The sequence below is a fragment of the Eleutherodactylus coqui genome, chromosome 9 (assembly GCF_035609145.1).
Source record: "Eleutherodactylus coqui strain aEleCoq1 chromosome 9, aEleCoq1.hap1, whole genome shotgun sequence".
Lineage (NCBI taxonomy): Eukaryota > Metazoa > Chordata > Amphibia > Anura > Eleutherodactylidae > Eleutherodactylus > Eleutherodactylus coqui.
This window is the reverse complement of record NC_089845.1, coordinates 38,390,926-38,413,044: the sequence shown is the minus strand read 5'-3', so window position 1 is coordinate 38,413,044 and position 22,119 is coordinate 38,390,926.

Here is a 22,119-nt window from a genome sequence, read left to right as displayed (position 1 = left end):
GACATCGTTATCTGTCCTCAGTGTCATCACTGTGTGCTATCTGTGGTGTTACATAGACTGCAGCTGGCATTGGTAAATCACCTCAGCATTATCACTGCGTGTTATCTGTGGTGTTACATAGGACTGCAGCTGACATCAGTATCTGTCCTTAGTGTGATCACTGTGTGTTTTATGTGGTGTTACATAGGACTGCAGGTGACATCGTTATCTGTCCTCAGTGTTATCACTGTGTGTTATCTCTGGTGTTACATAGGACTGCAGGTGACATCATTATCTGTCCTTAGCGTTATCACTGTGCATTTTCTGTATTTTTACTTAGGACTGCAGGCAACATCATTATCTCTCCTCAGCGTTATCACTGTGTTTTCTATGCTGTTACATAGGACTGCAGGTGACATCACTGAGTTATCTGGATAAGCAGGGCTACTTACATTACACTACAGTACTGTTTTACTAGCGCCCACAGCGACGCTGGTGAAGGGTGGGTAACGTTTCAGCATCAGGAGGAGGAGGAGACGCTGAGCAGGAGATCACGTGGGCCGTGTCAGCAGTGAGGCCACGTGGGCCGGCGGACGCCAATGAAACTAGAAGCAGACAGTGAAACTAGAGGAGAAATTCTGTCTTGAATAATCAGTGAAACTGGAAATCGGTGAATCTAGAAGACAATGAAACTAGAGGTGTGACTGCATATCTAAGAATAAGATCCGGCTGTTCGTCTGTCAGATCAAGAACACAAATATGTGAACTCTTCAAAGAGGAACAAAGAATTCGGAAAGCAGATTTTTTTTTACTTTTTATTCTTGTGTTCATATGGGCCGGTAACATTAGGGGGGCTTTACATGGGGCAACCATTTCCTAGTCACTTGATATAGTAGATAGAGTGTACAGCCCGCGGCGGTCTGCGTGCTTTTACATCCAGCGATTGTCGGTCACTTCTTGGTCACTTTCATGATACTTGAACAAATTGTTGGGAGCATTCACAGGGGCTGAAATATCGTTTGTCGACTACTATGGGGTACTTCGGGGGGGGGGGGGGGGGGGATGTGAAATTGTAACCCTTCTCCAACGCACTCTCATGGGTTACTGAGACCACGGGATGTATACACATACGTGCGAATGGTCTCTGAGTGAAAGGCTGCAGCAATGACTGTTCTGTTGAAGGGTAAACCAGTGAGAGATCACATGAGCTTGGTTCTGGTGACGTCATTATGTTATCAGTTTGGTTCTGATGATGCAGTTATGTACTGAGCTTGTTTCTGGTGCTGTGTTTATGTTAGGACTTTGGTCCTGTACTGCGTTTATGTTATGAGCTTGGTTCTGGTACTGTATCGGTTGACATTTCTTGGCTATGGGACACCCCACGGGTGACCCTTCTCACTGTGATTCCAAATGTACTACTTCAGGTCGAAAAGGACATACTGTGACACCTCCTATCCACGGCACTGTTGGTAATCCCAAGACATTGGAGATCTCTGGTGGTGCCCTCTCTCCGTGAATGGACTACTGAGGTAAGCCGTATTTTAAATATGGCGGAGCTGATTGCTGAAAAGAAACATGAGCGCTCAACTGGGTCCCTTATTATATTATTTTTGGGGCTGACATTTATGGAATCCACGGGGTTTTCTATTTTCTTCCGCCTTCTTAGATAATGACTGGAAAATTGCTCCCACTTGCTTAGGGCAGTAAGCCCATTCTTTTACCCCCTCCCCCTTTTCTTTCTCTCTGATACGCTCTTATACTCAGATCTCCTGTTTCCTTTCATCTTCCTTCTTCATCTTCTTTTTCTTCTGCTGCCCGCCAGCATTGTCCGACTGCTGGTTATAGTCACCCACTTTGTATAGGATTAATGTTTTCGGAGGTCTTTTATGGCCTCTTGTTTCAGGTCTTGCAGCGGTTATAGAAGCTCCTCAGATATCCTTAATGATTAGAGGCAGCGTTCCCTCTTAGAATTTGAAGCTGCATCACGACTCCTAACTTTTTGGCGTGACTGCGCTATGAGTTCTGTGTAATTGTTCTTTTTCGAGCTTCAGTAAATGTGGGTATTCCTCTATTTTGGTCTTCTTCTAGATCTGATTTGGTTGTTTGTGTATTTGCACTTGTATCTTCGGATTATGAGTGTAACATATATTGTACAATGTTATCTGTTTATAACGGATGAAGAAAGATTACACATAGATACATGGGTGGGAAAATCGCAGCGTCTTCTCTCGGCAATACCGCGATGTTGTAGCGCTACAAAGGCACATGTGACGCCACAAAGTCACGCGACTTTGTAGCATCACATGCGTGGATTTTCAGGGGAGCGGGGCTTGAAATATAAGCCCTACCCCGAAAATAAGCTGTAACTAAAGAAAAAAAAAGTATACATCACCTCTCCCCCGCTATCCGGGGCGCCGCCGCAGCTTCTCCCCAGGTCCCGGCACTGATTGTCTCCGTCTTCTGGCTGGAAGCGCTGGCTGTGATTGGCTGAAGCTTAGCCAATCACAGCCAGTGCTCGAAGAATGGCTGTGATTGGTTCAATCATTGCCATTCATCAAGCGCCATCTGTGATTGGCTAAGTGTTAGCCAATCACTGCCGGCACTTCCAGGAGGCGAAGATTTTTGAATCCCCGGCCAGAAGAGGACAAGAAGAAGATCAGTGTTGGGGCCCCGGGGAGAAGCTGCGGCCGGGCTGACAGCGCGTCTAAGGTGATGTATGTGTATTTTTTTTCCTGCAGTTAGGGCTTAGATTATAGCTTTGACAGTAGCATTTGTTACTGTCAAAGTTGCATAGTATGAAAACCGCGTTTTCGTGCAATGCAATGCAACAGAGAGGAAAGCTCCACAGGGAAACATGGGCTACAAAACCTCACGAGTCACGGGCATATTGCCGGACCTGCGAGGTTTGTGTGTCGTTTTGTAGCATGCTTCAAAACATTGCATGGAAAGCATAGGAAAGCATGGGCTTCACATACATGCGATTTGTAGCATTGTAGCAACGCTACAAAATCGCTCGACGTTGTTGCCCGTGTGAAGAAGGCCTTAAGGAACCGTTTAAACCCTTAGGAGACGACATATGATCACCAAGTTCCCCATTCACACCGTAAAGGGCTTGTAAGAACGTCCCTTTTTTGGGCTAAATTAACAGCCATATTTCAGGCGCTGAACAGTGAAGCTTTCCGAAAAGCTTCCTCTCCGCCCTGTCTCCTGGGCTCTCACATTCACACCTGGTTGACACAAAAATTGACTTTTCCATCCTCCAAAGTAAAGCGAATATAGCAGTTTTTAATATGAACCTATAACTCTGTTCCTCTGTATGCGCCCGAAGAAGGCCTTACACATTACCCCATAAAATGAAGAATTCTTAGAGTTGCACAGCAGTAAATAGTAAAATGGTACTTGCTTTACTCTAGCTGTTATTCTATGTGGAGTGGACTATAACAATATTAAACAATAGAAGCTGTATATACAAAGTACACGCAGCAATGGAGCCTTGGGAATCCATATTTTACTGCATCCATTGATTTTTACTACTGTATATAAGGTCTCAATGTATCAATGCCCCATGTATCCACCAAGGTGTATGAAGCAGTAATATGGTTCCCATAGGCTTCACTGGTGCCTTGGTTACCTACAATGCTTCCAGTTCCATACTGAGGCTTATAAAGAGTTTTTTCTGTCCAACCGTGTATGGATCCAACAAAAAAAGTGAGCTTCTAGTGGAGCATATCTACCCAATATGGTGTAGTGCAGAGCATGATGTGGCGGCACACAAAGTTCTATGAGTCCTTATAGTTTTATTAAGGTTTGGAGAGAATTTAAAGGGTATTCCTATAATTGACTTTTATCAACTATCCACAAAATATGTGATAAAAGTCTGATTGGTGGGGGTCTCACTGCTGACACCCCCACTAATCCCAAAAAGGAGGTCCCATGTCCTGTGTGAGTAGGAGCTTGAATTAAGTGGTGGGCAAACATGCAAGTATAAGGGACGCAATTTAAAGGGTTCAATAGTAGCTATAGAGTTGAACTGTAAAGCATGCCAAAACTGCACCAAAATTACCATTTTGCACAAAATTTTGGCGCAGCAGAACTGAGCATGCTTTATGGACGCTTATTGATTGTATGAGGCTCTCACATAGAAGAGACAATTTTTGGTGCACAACAGGAGAGCACAGCGACTAAAGTCAGGGTACAGGAGCTGCAGGCTGTGTGGAGAAGGCTTGCAGAACTGAGATTTAGGAGGCTGAGAACAGCGAGGCTTCTGAATAGTAAAGAACAGTCATTCTAGAGACCCGGAGTGAGAGGAGTACTGCGACGACAACCATCACTAACGAGGATCTGGACAGAGTAGTGCATCGCTGGGGTTAGTAGAAGCTGTGATCTCTGTCCAACAAACTGGAAGTGAGGCCGGCCCCAACATAAACACTAGGAGTGACCACCGATAGGGATGATAACAGTTTGTCAACAGCCCCATTGAGATTAATGGAATAACAGGACACATGTTTGGCCGTGACTCTATTCAAGGTTCTCCTGATCCGTGGATAGGTCATAAAAGTCAATTCTAGTACAACAACTTTAATGTATATACTGTATCTTCTTAGTCTAAACATACTGTATACTTACTGGTTTGGAGGACTTTTCCTGCAGGGAGTTTACAAAGGGCTAAGGCCGCCTGGAGACGAGCGGGTCGGATCTGGTGGCGAGAATTCTTGCCGCGGGACCCGACATGAGCGCCTGCAGGGACGAGCGCGTACTCACCCGCGCCCGATGGCCCTGGCTCTTTCATGTGCCGGCTGCCGACGCATGCGCAGACCGGAGCCGGCATCCGGGTGAGTGACGTTTCTGTGCGTTTGTTAACGCAATCCTATGCAAGCTTTGAGCGGCGGAAATCCTCCGGTCTTTTTCTCCATGCCTACTACAACAGTCATCACCATTAGTGACGATTGCCCGCTATAACATGCATGTACATAAGTACCAGTTTTAGGTTCCTAGAACAAAGATATAGTTGCAGCTATGCAACCAATTATATACCTAATGACAATGGTAGCTCAAGCTATAAACAGGATGACTAAGCCATATCTATGAAAGCTAAAATTAACAGTTTTAATATGAAAATGGCCTATTAATATTCACTATACATGCTGCTAATTCAGTATTTACACTATGAAGCACATAGCAGGGGCACTGCTACAGGGTTCATACTTACTAGAGATGAGCGAACGTACTCGTCCAAGCTTGATACTCGTTCGAGTATTAGCGTGTTCGAGATGCTCGTTACTCGAGACGAGTACCACGCGATGTTCGAGTTACTTTCACTTTCATCTCTGAGACGTTAGCGCACTTTTCTGGCCAATAGAAAGACAGGGAAGGCATTACAACTTTCCCCTGCGACGTTCAAGCCCTATACCACCCCCCTGCAGTGAGTGGCTGGCGAGATCAGGTGTCACCCGAGTATTTAAATCGGCCCCTCCCGCGGCTCGCCACAGATGCATTCTGACATAGTTCAGGGAAAGTGCTGCTGATAGTGGAGCTGCTATAGGGAGAGTGTTAGGAGTGATTTTAGGCTTCAAGAACCCCAACGGTCCTTCTTAGGGCCACATCGGACTGTGTGCAGTACTGTTGAGGCTGCTTTTTGCAGTGTTGCACTTTTTTTTTTTTTGTATATCGGCCGTGCAGAGCATTGCGTCCTCAGTCTGCAGTAATTTTACATAGTCCAGGGCCAGTAGTGGTGAGGCAGGGACAGTGAAAAAGGTGAAAGACGTATACTGTCTATATAGGCAGTGGGCTTTTCCAAAACAATTTGGGGAAAATACAATCTATTTGGGCTGCCTGTGACCGTGCTCAGTGTACTGCGTCTCTGCTGGGGGTAGTTGTCCTAATTAATACGCAGCCAGCTAAGTGTTACAGCAGGCTTGCACAAAATTCTTTCCTGGCTCTGCTGTGCGTTCCGAAAGCGAAGTCAGCCTCCAACCACAGGCCAATAAGCGGCACATTTAATTACAGCGTTCTGTTTCTGCTCTACTCGTAATACCACCAGCATGCGCAGGCATATGATGGCCAAGCACCCCACAAGGTGGGACGAAGGCCGTTCACCGCCTCCGGTTTGCACCACTGCCTCTCCCCCTGTGCCCCAACCTGCCACTGACATCCAACCCCCCTCTCAGGACACAGGCACTACCATCTCCTGGCCTGCACTCACACCCTCACCTCCGCTGTCCTCGGCCCCATCCACCAATGTCTCTCAGCGCACCGTCCAGCCGTCGCTAGCGCAAGTGTTTGAGCGCAAGTACGCCGCCACGCACCCGCACGCTCAAGCGTTAAACGTGCACATAGCCAAATTGATCAGCCTGGCGATGCTGCCGTATAGGCTTGGGGAAATGGAGGCTTTCAAAAGCATGATGGCGGCGGCAGGCCCCGCGCTACTCGGTTCCCAGTCGCCACTACTTTTCTCGATGTGCAGTCCCAGCCCTGCACGACCACGTCTCCCGCAACATTGTACGCGCCCTCACCAACGCGGTTACTGCCAAGGCCCACTTAACAACGGACACGTGGACAAGCACAGGCGGGCAGGGCCACTATATCTCCCTGACGGCACATTGGGTGAATTTAGTGGAGGCTGGGACCGCTCACGTCCTACCCACCCCCAGAATTGCGGGCCCCAGCTCGGTGCTGGCCTCTGCGGCGGTGTATGCTTCCTCCACTAAACCATCCTCCTCCTCCAACGCAACCTCTGTCTCGCAATCAAGATGTGTCAGCAGCAGCAGCACGCCGCCAGCAGTCGGTGTCGCGCGGCGTGGCAGCACAGCGGTGGGCAAGCGTCAGCAGGCCGTGCTGAAACTATTCAGCTTAGGAGAGAAGAGGCACACGGCCCACGAACTGCTGCAGGGTCTGACAGAGCAGACCGACCGCTGGCTTTCGCCGCTGAGCCTCCAACCGGGCATGGTCGTGTGTGACAACGGCCGTAACCTGGTGGCGGCTCTGCAGCTCGGCAGCCTCACGCACGTGCCATGCCTGGCCCATGTCTTTAATTTGGTGGTTCGACGCTTTCTGAAAAGCTACCCACACTTGTCAGACCTGCTCGGAAAGGTACGCCGGCTCAGCGCACATTTCCGCAAGTCCAACATGGACGCTGCCACCCTGCGCACCGTGCAACATCGGTTTAATCTGCCAGTGCACCGACTGATGTGCGACGTGCCCACACGGTGGAACTCTACGCTCCACATGTTGGCCAGACTCTATGAGCAGTGTAGAGCTATAGTGGAATACCAACTCCAACATGGGCAGCGTAGTGGGAGTTAGCCTCCTCAATTCTTTACAGAAGAGTGGGCCTGGTTGGCAGACATCTGCCAGGTCCTTGGAAACTTTGAGGAGTCTACCCAGATGGTGAGCGGGGATGCTGCAATCATTAGCGTCACCATTCCTCTGCTATGCCTCTTGAGAAGTTCCCTGCAAAGCATAAAGGCAGACGCTTTGCACTCGGAAATGGAGGCGGGTGAAGACAGTATTTCGCTGGATAGTCAGAGCACCCTCATGTATATATCTCAGCGAGTTGAGGAGGAGGAGGAGGAGTAGGGGGAAGAGACAGCTTGGCCCACTGCTGAGGGTACCCATGCTGCTTGCCTGTCATCCTTTCAGCTTGTATGGCCTGAGGAGGCGGAGGAGGAGGAGGATCCTGAAAGTGATCTTCCTAGTGAGGACAGCCATGTGTTGCGTACAGGTACCCTGGCACACATGGCTGACTTCATGCTAGGATGCCTTTCTCGTGACCCTCGCGTTACACGCATTCTGGCCACTACGGATTACTGGGTGTACACACTGCTCGACCCACGGTATAAGGAGAACCTTTCCACTCTCATACCCGAGAGTGATGCTATACCACAGGACCCTGGCGGACAAACTGATGGTAACATTCCCATCCGACAGCACTAGTGGCAGAAGGCGCAGTTCCGAGGGCCAGGTAGCAGGGGAGGCACGGAGATCAGGCAGCATGTACAGCACAGGCAGGGGAACACTATCCAAGGCCTTTGCCAGCTTTATGGCTCCCCAGCAAGACTGTGTCACCGCTCCCCAGTCAAGGCTGAGTCGGCGGGAGCACAGTAAAAGGATGGTGAGGGAGTACGTAGCTGATCGCACGACCGTCCTCGGTGACGCCTCTGCCCCCTACAACTACTGGTTGTCGAAGCTGGACACGTGGCCTGAACTCGCGCTGTATGCCCTGGGCTAGCGTCTTGTCAGAGAGGGTGTTTAGTGCGGCTGGGGGAATCCTCACGGATAAGCGTACCCGCCTGTCAACCGACAGTGCCAACAGGCTTACACTCATAAAGATGAGCAAAGCCTGGATTTCCCCAGACTTCTCTTCTCCACCAGCGGACAGCAGCGATACCTAAGCAATACGTAGGCTGCACCCGCGGATGGAAGCATCGTTCTCTATCACCATCAAAAACGGGGACCTTTTAGCTTCATCAATCTGTGTATTCTATTCATCCTCCTCCTCCTGCTCCTCCTCCTGAAACCTCACGTAATCACGCCGAACGGGCAATTTTTCTTAGGCCCACAAGGCTCAGTCATATAATTTTTGTAAACAATTTTTATACGTTTCAATGCTCATTAAAGTGTTGAAACTTGCACCTGAACCAATTTTTATTTTAACTGGGCTGCCTCCAGGTCTAGTTACAAATTAAGCCACATTAACCAAAGCGATTAATGGGTTTCACCTGCCCTCTTGGTTGGGCATGGGCAATTTTTCTGAGGTACATTAGTACTGTTGGTACACCAATTTTTTGGGGCCCTCGCCTACAGTGTAATCCTAGTAATTTTTTGCCCACCTGCATTAAAGCTGACATTACCTCAGCTGTGCTGGGCACTGCAATGGGATATATTTATGTACCGCCGGTGGGTTCCAGGGAGCCACCCATGCTGTCGGTCCACACGGAGTTGTAACTGCATGTGTCCACTTCTAAAGAACCCCAGTCTGACTGGGGCAAGCAGTGTGGGCCCAAGCCCACCTGCATTTAATCTGACGTTAGCTCTGCTGTCCAGGGCACTGCAATGGGATACATTTATGTACAGCCGGTGGGTTCCAGGGAGCCACCCATGCTGTGGGTGCACACGGAATTCCCATTGCGGAGTTGTACCTGCCTGTGACTATTTATAAAAAACCGCGGTCTGACTGGGGCATGCAGACACCTTGACAGAATGAATAGTGTGTGGCACATAGGTTCCCCATTGCTATGCCCACGTGTGCAGGGGTCCCGTGGTGCAGATGATTGACGGAATTGTCACAGATTCTGGGCGGGACGGAGAGCTGAGTGACGTGGATTCTTTGTGCTATTACAGACCTCTGTAAGCAGCGCTGGTGTACTTTTTTGCACTTATGTGCAATCCTTCTCGCTTATCCATAGTGGGTACTATTTGCCAATAGCACCCACCATCATCAGCAGCTCTCCGGACCTAGCCCCCCTGGATTGGCGCAAAGAATTCCCACCACCCATCTATATATATACCGGAGTATATATAAAATCACTATAGGCTCGCCTGGATTTGGAGGTGATAGTGAGGTCCCTGCAAGCCCTCACTTATCACCGGGTAAGTCACATACATCTACTGGTTAAACTTACCCTCCGTATTTTACTTTATTGGTTCCTGACTGAAGCGCCCTCCTCATTTCTTCTATCTTCAGCTCCTGATGGAGGTGGCACAGGATTGGATTTCTCATTGCTTCTGTACAGCATTGTGGGCTATCGCCCCGCCCCTTTTAAAGAGGGTCGCTGTCTAGCCGTGCCAACCCTCTGCAGTGTGTGCTTGCGGTTCCTCCTCATGCAAGACACACTTATAAATAGACATGAGGGTGGTGTGGCATGAGGGCAGCTGAAGGCTGCGCAGGGACACTTTGGTGTGTGCTGTGGACACTGGGTCGTGCGGGGGGGGGGGGGGGGGGGGTTGGGCAGCATGTAACCCAGAAGTGGCAGCGGAGTGTCATGTGGGCAGTGATTGTGCTTTGTTGGAGGTAGTGTGGTGCTTGGTTAAGGTATGCATTGCTAATGAGGGCTTTTCAGAAGTAAAAATTGTTGCTTAATAGTGGGACCTGGGAACTTGAGATGCAGCCCAACATGTAGCCCCTCGCCTGCCCTATCTGTTGCTGTGTCGTTCCCATCACTTTCTTGAATTGCCCAGATTTTCACAAATGAAAACCTTAGCGTGCATCGGCGATATACAAAAATGCTCGGGTCGCCCATTGACTTCAATGGGGTTCGTTATTCGAAACGAACCCTCGAGCATCGCAAAATTTTCGTCCCGAGTATCGAGCACCCGAGCATTTTGGTGCTCGCTCATCTCTAATACTTACAACTGAGCCTCTAAGCCAAGTGAGCTCACAAGCCCCTTTGCCACAATGATTTTAACTGCGCTATCAATTTTTTAAAAGCAACTTGTTTCCACTTACATCCTCAGCAGTGCGCTACAGTCACTATCACTGTGAAGACCTTGTATCTAACTATGACTACATTACAGCTGCACATAGAGCTAAGCTATTATATCTAAGCTAGTCTAGTTCCAGAAATTGCCTTATGCTGTCGCCAGTGCGTGTCTCATATATATTTTAGTTATTTTATGGGCATGTCTTTATCCCGTTATATGGCCATGTAAATCACACTTGCACAATGGGACAAAACAAAAGCATTGATTTCAATGGTTTTGCTTTTACTATATTGCTACGCGTGAGAACAGATAGGACTTGCCCTATTCTTCTTGCACATAGTTTTATATGTACTCCAAAAATTGGGCAGGACTTATCTTCCCGCTTTTTTTTTTAACCCCGCGTGCAAGAGTGCGGAATTACGCTCTGTACACGCTCATGTGTTTTTGCCCTTTTTGAAATAAACCTGTTCACCCTTGTGCGTTCCCACTAGTAAGATGTATGTGAAACTAATAAAGAGTGTAGAAGGGACTTTTTAAAACTTCTTTATTAAGATTTTCCAATTTAACAATTAATAAACAAGAGAAAAGAAAGAACGAGGAAGGGGAGAGTTCTATTTTGAAAACGTAATATTCATGTACATGTATAGAAGTTCGTTTTATAGGAGTAGATGGTATAAGAAGCTTAGCTTTAGAGGTGTTTATGTCTGGCCTTAGAATAAAATGACAGTAACATTAACATTTTACACATATTAAATTAAGGGCAAGCTTAGAAAAACATGGGGGCTTTCTTCCAAGGACACCCCAACAACTGGCCATAGAGCGTACTTGGTGTTGCAACTAAGCTAAGCTGCAATGCTAGACATAACCTATGGCCAGGCGTGTGGCTGGGAAGATGTTTTTCTAATACTGTACAACCCCTTTAAATGCTACCACTGATTTAAAGCTATGTATCATTCTTTGACATTGCTAATTTATGTATATTTACGGAGAATAAACCGCGGCCTGTAAAATAATCGGACCTGTTCTAATATTGTAGTGGCCCAGTACATGCTTTCCTGGCCCACTCCATGCTGTCGCAGGTTCAAGTCCTCTGTAGAGACTAATAAAATAGGTTAAAGAAAAGGAAAATAAAGATTTTTTTTTGAATTCTAAGAATAAAAAATATTTATTAAAGTAAAAAAAAATATATATTTTTTTTAATTCCCGGTGGAGAAAAAATAAATTAAAAAACAATGTAAAAATTGGTATCACTGCATGCATAAAGGCCCAATTTATTTAAATATTATATTATTAATCTCACATGTTTAACTGGGAGAAAAAAACACAACAGCAGAAGTGAAACCAAGAAAACATTACAGAAAAAAGAGCTCTAAGAGTTGTATGTTACCCCAAAACAATACAAACTACTAGTCCCCCCACAAAAAATGAGCTCTCACACAGCCCCATCGATGGAAGAACAAAAAGAGTTATGGGGTCAAAAGATGGAGACAGAAAGCAATTCTTTTTTTAAAAGAGTATTTTATTTTTTGAGGCATCACTATATAAAAAGAGATGATATAAATGTGATATCCGTGTAATTGTACTTACCCACAGAATAAAGACAACATGTCATTTCTGCTGCACCATGGACATTGGAAACACCCCTCCTTCCCAAATGGTGCAATTGTGGGTTTTTTCCCTACTTAGAAATGTACTTAAATTTCCAATACATTATATGGTAAATTAAATGATATCATTGAAAGATACAACTCATCTCGAAAACAACAAGCCATCATGCAGATATGTCACTGGAGAAATGAAAAAGTTATGTTTTCTTGAAAGTAGGGATACCAGAAATGCAGAATGTATCCCGGAAGCGCATCAATGACCCTCGGTCATAACACTGTTCATCTATTTTCTGGTAGAGCAAAGAAATTAATTGATTAAAGTAATGAAGGCGTTAAATCTATCCTGTCTTGACATACTTTCCCCGATGGTATCAGAGAACATTTTCATTTACATGAAATTGTGGAAAGATTGTGACCTCAGACATTGTTCAGAGTCGCGAGTCTAGTCAATACAAATTATTTGCAAGCCTTATGCAGCTACTTGTGGGGGGGAGGGGAAGTAACAGAAGCTCTGCCAAAGAGGGACAGTTCAGAATATACAATATATACTCTCTGACCTTCTGTTCTCACATGTTGCGTATAACTGAACGGGTTTTATTTAAAACAGCCAGGAAAAAATTCTTCATGAATATAGAATAGGGTGCAAAGTCTTTTTCTGGTGTAGCCATACCGAATACAAGTGTTGGAGTATACCCAGAAACTGGAAGGAGTGGGGTTCCAGTGAAGTAATGCACCACTGCAAAAGCGGGAGCCGGGTAGTATTCCACGGGTAACTAGTCCAGTCCATCTAGCAGCACCAAGTGGCTTGAGATGTCCGTAGACTTTCAGCCCCTCTGGCACAATAGCAAAAACTGAGTCATGTGTAAGCATCTCTTAGAGCTTCAAAGACAACAACCTACTTCTAACATTCCCCAAAGAGCTCTATCACATCCATAAAAGTCCAATCAAAATAAAACATTATTTATCCATCAGTGAACCCTTTTAGAGAAAAACCCACAACACTATAACCGCACTTTTTTTGCTGCCCTGTCTTTGAAAAAAAATGTGATATAAAAATCTGTCAAAAAGTCATATGTATCCCAAGATGGAACCAATGGAAACAACAGTTTTCTCGCAAAAAACAAGCCTTCAAACGGCTGCATTGCTGGAAAAATAAAAAGGATTATGGTGGTCAGAAGATGGCAACTGAAAATAATTTTTTTATATATTTTGTTTTTAAAAGTACTACAAAAATAAATGTGTAAGTTTGGTATCATTGTACCTGTAATGACGACCAGAAGAACATTATCTTGCTAGAGTTTGTATGCAATAAAAACAAAAACTCCCAAAGAAAAAGTCACTAACTCCTTTTTTTCTAGTTAACTCGGCTTGGAAATTTTTTCAGGTTTTAAAGGTTTTTGATATAATAAATCGTACCATCGGAAAATACAAGTTGTCCCACAAAAAAAACATTGGACACTTACATTGATAGAATACTAAAAAAGTTATGATTTTTTGAAAGTGGGCAGATAAAAATGAAGAAGACAAAAAATGTCTGTCTCTTCACGAATTAAAGAGATATTATGCAGCCAGAGGATAACTATTAGAGAGACAGGGAAGGCATTACAACTTCCCCCTGCGACGTTCAAGCCCTATACCACCCCCCTGCAGTGAGTGGCTGGGGAGATCAGGTGTCACCCGAGTATATAAATCGGCCCCTCCCGCGGCTCGCCTCAGATGCATTCTGACATAGCTCAGGGAAAGTGCTGCTGGTGCCGGAGCTGCTATAGGGAGAGCGTTAGGAGTTATTTTAGGCTTCAAGAACCCCAACAGTCCTTCTTAGGGCCACATCTAACCGTGTGCAGTAGTGTGGAGGCTGCTTTTTGCAGTGTTGCACTTTTTTTTTTTTGTATATCGGCCGTGCAGAGCATTGTGTCCTGCAGTAATTTTACATTGTCCAGGGCCAGTAGTGGTGAGGCAGGGACAGAAGACATATTTAGTGTATATAGGCAGTGGGCCTTTCCAAAAACATTAGGGAAAAAAAATCTATTTGGGCTGCCTGTGACCGTCCTCAGTGTACTGGGTCTCTGCTGGGGGTAGTTGTCCTAATTCATACGCAGCCAGCTAAGTGTTACAGCAGGCTTGCGCAAAATTCTTTCCTGCCTCTGTGTTGCCTCTTACATCACCGCTGTATTCCTGTCCACAAGTGTACTGGGTCTCTGCTGGGGGTAGTTGTCCTAATTCATACGCAGCCAGCTAAGTGTTACAGCAGGCTTACGCAAAATTCTTTCCTGCCTCTGTGTTGCCTCTTACATCACCGCTGTATTCCTGTCCACAAGTGTACTTTGTCTCTGCTGGGGGTAGTTGTCCTAATTCATATGCAGCCAGCTAAGTGTTACAGCAGGCTTGCGCAAAATTCTTTCCTGCCTCTGTGTTGCCTCTTACATCACCGCTGTATTCCTGTCCACAAGTGTACTGGGTCTCTGCTGGGGGTAGTTGTCCTAATTCATACGCAGCCAGCTAAGTGTTACAGCAGGATTGCGCGAAATTCTTTCCTGCCTATGTGTTGCCTCTTACATCACCGCTGTATTCCTGTCCACAAGTGTACTGGGTCTCTGCTGGGGGTAGTTGTCCTAATTCATACGCAGCCAGCTAAGTGTTACAGCAGGCTTGCGCAAAATTCTTTCCTGCCTCTGCTGTGCGTTCCGTAAGCGAAGTCAGCCTCCAACCACAGGCCAATAAGCGGCACATTTAATTACAGAGTTCTGTTTCTGCACTACTGGTAATACAGCATGCTGAGGGGTAGGGGTAGGCCTAGAGGACGTAGACGCGGGCGAGGACGCGGAGGCCCAAGTCAGGGTGTGGGCACAGGCCAAGCCAGTGCGGTGGCCAGAGGTAGAGGCAGGGCCAGACCGAGTAATCCACCAACTGTTTCCCAAAGCGCCCCCTTGTGCCATGCCACCCTGCAGAGGCCAAGGTGCTCTAAGGTGTGGCAGTTTTTCACAGAGACGCCTGATGACCGACGAACAGTGGTGTGCAACCTTTGTCGCGCCAAGATCAGCTGGGGAGCCACCACCACCAGCATGCGCAGGCATATGATGGCCAAGCACCCCACAAGGTGGGACGAAGGCCGTTCACCGCCTCCGGTTTGCACCACTGCCTCTCCCCCTGTGCCCCAACCTGCTACTGAGATCCAACCCCCCTCTGAGGACACAGGCACGAGTGCCTACTGGCCTGCACCCACACCCTCACCTCCGCTGTCCTCGGCCCCATCCAGCAATGTCTCTCAGCACAGCGTCCAGACGTCGCTAGCGCAACTGTTTGAGCGCAAGCGCAAGTACGCCGCCACGCACCCGCACGCTCAAGGGTTAAACGTGCACATAGCCAAATTGATCAGCCTGGAGATGCTGCCGTATAGGGTTGTGGAAACGGAGGCTTTCAAAATCATGTTGGCGGCGGCGGCCCCGCGCTACTCGGTTCCCAGTCGTCACTACTTTTCCCGATGTGCCGTCCCAGCCCTGCATGACCACGTCTCCCGCAACATTGTACGCGCCCTCACCAACGCGGTTACTGCCAAGGTCCACTTAACAATGGACACATGGACAAGCACAGGCGGGCAGGGCCACTATATCTCCCTGACGGCACATTGGGTGAATTTAGTGGAGGCTGGGACAGAGTCAGAGCCTGAGACCGCTCACGTCCTACCCACCCCCAGAATTGCGGGCCCCAGCTCGGTGCTGGTATCTGCGGCGGTGTATGCTTCCTCCACTAAACCACCCTCCTCCTCCTCCTCCTCCAACGCAACCTCTGTCTCGCAATCAAGATGTGTCAGCAGCAGCACGTCGCCAGCAGTCGGTGTCGCGTGGCGTGGCAGCACAGCGGTGGGCAAGCGTCAGCAGGCCATGCTGAAACTACTCAGCTTAGGAGAGAAGAGGCACACGGCCCACGAACTGCTGCAGGGTCTGACAGAGCAGACCGACCACTGGCTTTCGCCGCTGAGCCTCCAACCGGGCATGGTCGTGTGTGACAACGGCGGTAACGTGGTGGCGGCTCTGCAGCTCGGCAGCCTCACGCACGTGCCATGCCTGGCCCATGTCTTTAATTTGGTGGTTCAGCGCTTTCTGAAAAGCTACCCACACTTGTCATACCTGCTCCGAAAGGTGCACCGGGTTAGCGCACATTTCCGCAACTCCAAGACGGACGCTGCCACCCAGCGGACCCTGCAACATCGGTTTAATCTGCCAGTGCACCGACTGCTGTGCGACGTGCCCATACGGTGGAACTCTACGCTCCACATGTAGGCCAGACTCTATGAGCAGCGTAGAGCTATAGTGGAATACCAACTCCAACATGGGCGGCGTAGTGGGAGTCAGCCTCCTCAATTCTTTACAGAAGAGTGGGCCTGGTTGGCAGCCATCTGCCAGGTCCATGGAAACTTTGAGGAGTCTACCCAGATGGTAAGCGGGGATGCTGCAATCATTAGCGTCACCAATCCTCTGCTATGCCTCTTGAGAAGTTCCCTGCAAAGCATAAAGGCAGATGCTTTGCGCTTGGAAACGGAGGCGGGGGAAGACATTATGTCGCTGGATAGTCAGAGCACCCTCATGTCTATATCTCAGCGCATTGAAGAGGAGGGGGAGGAGCATGAGGAGGAGGGGGAAGAGACAGCTTGGCCCAGTGCTGAGGGTACCCATGCTGCTTGCCTGTCATCCTTTCAGCGTATATGGCCGGAGGAGGAGGAGGATCCTGAAAGTGATCTTCCTAGTGAGGACAGCCATGTGTTGCGTACAGGTACCCTGGCACACATGGCTGACTTCATGTTAGGATGCCTTTCACGAGACCCTCGCGTTACACGCATTCTGGCCACTACGGATTACTGGGTGTACACACTGCTCGACCCACGGTATAAGGAGAACCTTTCCACTCTCATACCCGAAGAGGAAAGGGGTTCGAGAGTGATGCTATACCACAGGACCCTGGCGGACAAACTGATGGTAACATTCCCATCCGACAGCGCTAGTGGCAGAAGGTGCAGTTCCGAGGGCTAGGTAGCAGGGGAGGCGCAGAGATCAGGCAGCATGTACAGCGCAGGCAGGGGAACATTTTCCAAGGCCTTTGCCAGCTTTATGGCTCCCCAGCAAGACTGTGTCACCGCTCCCCAGTCAAGGCTGAGTTGGCGGGAGCACTGTAAAAGGATGGTGAGGGAGTACGTAGCCGATCGCACGACCGTCCTCGGTGACGCCTCTGCCCCCTACAACTACTGGGTGTCGAAGCTGGACACGTGGCCAGCTGGACACTCGCGCTGTATGCCCTGGAGGTGCTTGCTTGTCCTGCGGCTAGCGTCTTGTCAGAGAGGGTGTTTAGTGCGGCTGGGGGAATCATCACGGATAAGCGTACCCGCCTGTCAACCGACAGTGCCGACAGGCTTACACTCATCAAGATGAACAAAGCCTGGATTTCCCCAGACTTCTCTTCTCCACCAGCGGACAGCAGCGATACCTAAGCAATAAATAGGCTGCACCCGCGATGGAAGCATCGTTCTCTATCACCATCAAAAACGGGGACCTTTTTGCTTCATCAATCTGTGTATAATATTCCTCCTCCTCCTCCTGCTCCTCCTCCTGAAACCTCACGTAATCACGCCGAACGGGCAATTTTTCTTAGGGCCACAAAGCTCAGTCATATAATTTTTGTAAACAATTTTTATACGTTTCAATGCTCATTAAAGCGTTGAAACTTTCACCTGAACCAATTTTTATTTTAACTGGGCTGCCTCCAGGCCTAGTTACCAATTAAGCCACATTAACCAAAGCGATTAATGGATTTCACCTGCCCTCTTGGTTGGGCATGGGCAATTTTTCTGAGGTACATTAGTACTGTTGGTACACCAATTTTTTGGGGCCCTCGCTTACAGTGCAATCCAATTAATTTTTTGCCCACCTGCATTAAAGCTGACGTTACATCAGCTGTGATGGGCAATGCAATGGGATATATTTATGTACCGCCGGTGGCTTCCTGGCACCCACCCATGCTGTGGGTCCACAGGGAGTTGTAATTGCATGTGTCCACTTCTAAAGAACCCCAGTCTGACTGGGGCATGCAGTGTGGGCCCAAGCCCACCTGCATTTAATCTGACATTAGCTCTGCTGTCCAGGGCACTGCAATGGGATACATTTATGTACAGCCGGTGGGTTCCAGGGAGCCACCCATGCTGTGGGTGCACACGGAATTCCCATTGCGGAGTTGTACCTGCCTGTGACTATTTATAAAAAAAACGCGGTCTGACTGAGGCATGCAGACACCTTGACAGAATGAATAGTGTGTGGTACATAGGTTCCCCATTGCTATGCCCACGTGTGCAGCTCCTGATGGAGGTGGCACAGGATTGGATTTCTCATTGCTTCTGTACAGCATTGTGGGCTATCGCCCCGCCCCTTTTAAAGAGGGTCGCTGCCTAGCCATGCCAACCCTCTGCAGTGTGTGCCTGCTGTTCCTCCTCATGGCAGACGCACTTATAAATAGACATGAGGGTGGTGTGGCATGAGTGCAGCTGAAGGCTGCGCAGGGACACTTTGGTGTGCGCTGTGGACACTGGGTCATGCGGGGGGGGGGTTGGGCAGCATGTAACCCAGGAGAAGTGGCAGCGGAGTGTCATGCAGGCAGTGATTGTGCTTTGTTGGAGGTAGTGTGGTGCTTAGCTAAGGTATGCCATGCTAATGAGGGCTTTTCAGAAGTAAAAGTTGTTGGGAGGGGGGGGCCCACTCTTGCCGCTATCGTGGTTTAATAGTGGGACCTGGGAACTTGAGATGCAACCCAACATGTAGCCCCTCACCTACCCTATCCGTTGCTGTGTCGTTCCCATCACTTTCTTGAATTGTCCAGATTTTCACAAATGAAAACCTAAGCGAGCATCGGCGATATACAAAAATGCTCGGGTCGCCCATTGACTTCAATGGGGTTCGTTACTCGAAACGAACCCTCGAGCATCGCGATAATTTCGTCCCGAGTAACGAGCACCCGAGCATTTTGGTGCTCGCTCATCTCTAATACTTACAACTGAGCCTCTAAGCCAAGTGAGCTCACAAGGTGCTCGCTCATCTCTAATAACTATGGAAAGCGCAGCCTACTGCACACTAGCTGAAAAGCATAGCGATTTTTTTGCTCACGTGGTTAAAATTGAGGCATGCCTCGATTTGCCGCGATTCTCCACGGTGAGCCTATTATTAATATAGGTTCATCGTGGAGACCTTTTAGTGCTCCCCACTCCTCCCCTGCGGCACAGGAATACCACTAGCGATATTCCGTCGCCACCGTGGACAGGCGGCCTTAGTCCACAGAGAAAGAAAACTTTTTCTAAACATGCGTGAATTAAAAAATGTAACAAAATGTTTTTATTCTACCCTGCAGAAATGGCTCTACAGACTACAGGAGCTGGATCCGATCTCTCTGTCAGCGCGCTCCTCAGAGGTTCTCCCATGACCCCCTCTGGCCACATACAGTATTAGACCTAAAAGATCTCACTCATTAGCACAAGATCTCTTGGCTCTTATAGCAGTCGTCATCATCTTATGTATGAATGATGGTGATGACTGCTGTAATACTGCTACTGTAGATAATGTTGTTTTATGTCTTTGCAGGGAATCTGGAACTCTGGTTTACAAAAATGTTACAAAGAAGAGGCTCCGTTTAGACTTTTTTGTACACTATGTTATGGGGTTCCTTCCCAGGGTTCCGCCAGGTTTCAGACAGAACCCCGGAGTGGAACCATAGACTTTCATTGTTCACAAGAGACCAATAACCATGGACACCAATAAAGAACTTATTGGTCTCCTTTGGGGCAATGAAAGCCTATGGGTCTGTCCCTGGGTTCCATCTGAATCACATTTTCAGAGATTCAGATGAAACCCCATGGCAGAGCCCCAGGACATAATACAATATGAAGTCCAAAGAAAGCCTAATATTGAAGTCAGCACAGAATCCAGGACCAATTTAGGTTAAAAGAAAACAAAAATGGTGTTTACGGGAGGGCGGTCAGTGTAAATCAATCTGCCCCTATGAGCTCTTGTAACTTTATGCCAACCATACAAAGTTCTGGCATCTACTAAATAGCCTCCTGAAAAGTCACATCAAAGAGTTAGTGATACATTTTCCCTCTTTTCCTAAATCTTCGGGAAAATAAGACTAGTTTCGTATTTTTATGAGTCTTGTTAATTTATGAGAATGACCAGAAAGAGGAGGGTTTGTGTCACAATGCCTTCATGTTCCCTGATTGCCACTTTTGAGGCCATTTCATGAGTTGGTTATTCTTATGGCCTTTCTGAAATGTAATAAAAGTAACGAGACTTTCTGAAAAGGTGACATCTTCATAATAATCAGCTGCTACTCAATTTTAAAGGGGATTTCCACCTAAAATGTTAAAGGGAACCAGTCAGCATAGAAAACTGCCCAGAGCAATGTAACACTGAAGTAGAGCGGATTGCAAAACTTATTTGGTTGTGAATCCTGTAGAAAGAATATCTTTTAAAAAAGGATTTCATCATTTCCTGTGCTGTATGCTAATCCTTGCCAATCCATCCGGTGGAAAATAACACTCATCTTTATTTGTATGGCGCCAGATTATTCCGCATAACAAAGTTATGGCTTTTATAAAGTGGAGATGAAAATCCCAATAAATAGGCCGAGTCACTCAAGGGTTAATATTGTAGTAATGTGGCAGGTGATGTGTCATAGAGGGGGAAGTCACATAGGGATGATGCAGTGACTATTATGACATCACCGTGTTCTAGACAATACTCCAGTACTTGTTCTGAAGACCTTCATTCTACTTGCAGCTGTTTCACTGACAAGATGTTTGGACTTTTGGTCATTTTTATTTTGCTATCCTCTGCTGCTTCCTATCCGATTCCCCTGCAAGCAGCAGAGGAGGAGAGCAGGGGCCCGTTGGAGAGTCAAGATCTAGTGAGTAAGTACCCACCGTGTAGAAAGTTTATATAACCCTATCTCAGATATATAGCGGAGTGGGCACAGGGCTGTGAGGCCACTATCATCGCTGAGAAGCCCCGCCCCTTTTACTAAATCCCGCTCACTTTCTTGAAAAACGCTGTTGGAAGCATAAAATTGTAAAAAGTCATAAATCTTTGCATAAAAAAAGGTTTGTGCCAAAATTACTTTTTTTTTTTGCTTTACAAAACTGGTGCAAATCACTAAATAAATTGTTCCCTTTGTTTTAGGAGTCCGGAGGAGTTTGGACTCGGAGATAGAGGAAATAGAAGAGAGATTACAATCTATACCACGTTACATCATTCTTGCAGCCCCACTTCTATTCCTCGTGATCGTCGTCCTCTGTTGCTACACGTATGTACTATTTCACTCCCTTAGGGCAGAAGCACACGGGCGCATGCGCTAATACACCTGCCGCTATGGAGCGTATTAGAGCATGAACCGTTTTGTTGTGTTTTTTCGGAGGATTCTAAATCCACACTAGTGCAGTCAACACATATCTATATATACACACACATATCTATATACACACACACATATCTATCTATATACACACACATATCTATCTATATATACACATACATATCTATCTATATACACACAGTATTAGTGTAGTGATATTGCTTTTTTTTTTTTACAGAGTCTGCTGTGATGCCCCAGAAGACGGAGGACCGTAAAATATGAGATATTGCCGCCGGCCGCATAAACCATCAGTCATCACTGGCTGCCAAAAAACACCAACTATCGACAGATGCTGAAAAACACCCGCAGCCGCCGGCCGCATAAACCATCAGTCATCACCGGCTGCCAAAAAACACCAACTATCGACAGATGCTGAAAAACAGCAGCCACCGCCTGCCACCAAAAAATGGCAGCCACCATCTGCTGCCGAAAAAGAGCAGCCACCAACAGATGCTGAAAAACAAAATGAGTGTCAATAAAACTATATATGTTTATACCAAAGCACTGGAGTGGTCCGCATTTTACTAATAGTCCTGTGTAGCGCCTGTTCCTCCCAGGAGGCGGCGGTCCTGGAACCTGATCTAAGGAGCAGCTATAAGTGGACGCTTGAAAAGTTTGTTTTGGCCAGTTCACCGAAGTTTTACAAAACGTTCAGTTTGTTCTGAATGAGTTT